At 51.7% G+C, this 2,562-nt stretch overlaps 1 pseudogene; it reads left to right on the forward strand.

Moving 5' to 3' along the window:
* Window positions 1–711: 711 nt before the first annotated feature.
* On the forward strand, window positions 712–830 carry LOC146856623 (5S ribosomal RNA; annotated as a pseudogene).
* The last annotated feature ends 1,732 nt before the right edge of the window (window positions 831–2,562 follow it).

Here is a 2,562-nt window from a genome sequence, read left to right on the forward strand (position 1 = left end):
TCTTATTTGGCATTTGCTTCATTACCCCCTCATATGTCCTCCTCGTCCCAGTCCTTACACTAGTGAGGCAATCCTGTCTCCCAACAGGCCATTCCAAGGCTAGCATTTCTTTTATGTTTACTATATAAATCCCTCCCACCCACTGCCATGCCTGTTTTTTTCCCTGTCTGACGATCGTGCTGTCAGAGTGCTAGGTTTGTTTCCTCCGTTTCGGAGCTGCATTCCGTGAGTGTTTTTCTCTTTATTTTTACATTTCCTGTGCTGCCTGGGTATGCCAGCTGCCGTGCGTTTTTCATTGTGCCGCGCTGGCCTACTGAGTTTTCCAGTAGCCCCCCCCCCGCTCTGCTTCTGCCGCACTACCCGCGCATGTGCTTGGCTGGGGTGGGGAGCATTCTGTGTAGTTGGGGCAGTCGTTCCCGTACTGAGACTTCCAGCAGCGCAGGGCTGCCTTTTGGCTCTTCAAGTCTAGTGGGTTGAAAATTGTAAACTCTGAGATAGTATGTTTGGGAGTTGCTGGGCACTTCTCTTTCTCTGTTGGTTCCGGTTTGGTGTCATGGGGATGTCGAGTTGGCCCCTAATGCCAGCTTTGTCTCTTTCCAAATGGAATAGACTGTGCATGACTCGCAGGAAGATGACCTGTGGCAGTTCTTCAGGTCGCATTTGCAGGGTTTACTGAATTCAGCTGTTCAGGCTGCGCTGCTTGTGCCTTCAGACTTCGGCAATACCTCCCTGAAAGCACCTGATCTTGTCTGATCTCAGGAGTTAAGCAGGGTCGAGCCTGGTGAGCACCTGGTTGGGAGACCGCCTATGAATACCGGGTGCTGGTGGCTGAAAATGTGGTCCTGGGTTTTTGCTCCCACATCCTTGGTGGATGTTGGTGTTTTCTTCCCCGTAGGGTTCCTTCGTGGTCTTGACCTTGCCTGTTGTCATTGCGGGTGTTCTGACTCCTGCATAGCTTGGGGTCGCCATGCGGGGGTTCTGCTCGCTTTCTGGGCTAGAGTTATCGCTTGGCGGTGTTGGCTGTCCAGTTTCCTCAGGTTCCTATGGTCGTTCTAATTGGTCCTCCATGGCTTCTTCCTCTTCTTTGTCTTCTGGGGAGGATTTCCTTTCTAATCTGGTTGTCCCGTGGGTCTGGATGGTTTTAATGTGTTCCTACACTGCGTCTCTGTTTGGGATTCAGGCTGGCTCTTCCTCTCCCTCTGCTTCCCAAGACCTTTTCAAGGGTTTTTGTGACGGTGTTGGGCTGTCTTCTGGTTTTGGGAGTTCCTGCTCCTCTATTGTCTTCAGTGGTGGTCTTGCCGCAGTTTCTGTCTCCAGTAGCTTTGATCCACTGTGGGCCTTCTCCTGGGCTGCCGAGGCTGCGGGGCTGGTAGGCGGTCCCTGTGACCTAGGACTTGGTGTCATGTGGCTGCTCCGTCGGCCTTGATTCCTTGTCTGCCTGTTGGGGGTCCCGGCTCTTTGAGGCATTTGTTCCTTGTTTTAGCCTTTCTTGTTGCCAGCTTTGGTTTGGTACTGGGGAGCTCTAGCTCACTGGTAAGTTTTCTGCCTCTGATGGCACAAGCTCTCTCAGGTCAAGGATTTGATTCGTGCTTCAGCTGACACAGTTTCCTACGGTGGCTGCTTCATTGGCCTTCCTGTTGGCCATTGCCTCTGCTCGGAGGTTGGGGGACATGGGAGCCTTTTTTCTTTCCTTTCCTTTTTTGCTGTTCTTGCCTGACAGGGTGGTGTTGCGGCTTGGCCTGGCTTTCGCCCTCAGGTCTCCTCGCCCTTCCATTTCCTGTGAGTGATGGTTCCTACTGTTTTCTGGGGATGGGGATGCTATTGTTCCTTCCCTCTTGGATGTTCGTCGAGCCCATTCACTTTGCCTACTGCATGCACAGGGTTTTTGTCTTTCTCGTGTCTTGTTTGTTTCCTGTGATGGTGTGGCTACAGGGGTGGGGGTGGCTGCTTCCCCCCTCAGTCGGTGGGTGTGTTTGGCGGTTTTCAGGTCCTGTGTGATTGTGGGCATGCTTCCACCTGCTTTGGTTCAGGGGCGTTTGCCGCAGGTTGCTGTTTGCTTAGTGGGCTGCGGCTGCTTTTTTTTTTCTCCAGAAGATTTGTGGGTCGGCTTCCTGGCTGTCCCCTCATGTTTTTGTCCAGTGTTGTCGCCTTGATTTCTTTCTTGCCTCTGGGGCCTTTTTGCTGTTGGCATTGTGGACACTGCTGTGTCTTTTTCTTGTTTATTGTTTTGACCTTCGTCATGCGGTTTCATGGTGTTTTTTTGTTTGTGAGTTCCTCACTTGTGTAAGGACTGGGACGAGGAGGACAAATGAGGGGGTAATGTGTTGTTACTTACCGGTAATCTATATTACCATGATTACGGTCTTCCTCATTCCAGGCCTGTTCCCTCCCATCCTCCCGCTGCAGTTGTGTCTGGTCTTGTTGATAACAGGCATAGCGGTGGGTGGGAGGGTTTTATATAGTAAATATAAAGGAAATACCAACATTGGGATGGCCTGTCGGGAGGCAGGATTGCCTCACTTGTGTAAGGACTGGGATGAGGAGGACCTTAACGGGCAATGA

The sequence above is a fragment of the Triturus cristatus genome, chromosome 4_1, assembly GCF_964204655.1.
Source record: "Triturus cristatus chromosome 4_1, aTriCri1.1, whole genome shotgun sequence".
NCBI lineage: Eukaryota > Metazoa > Chordata > Amphibia > Caudata > Salamandridae > Triturus > Triturus cristatus.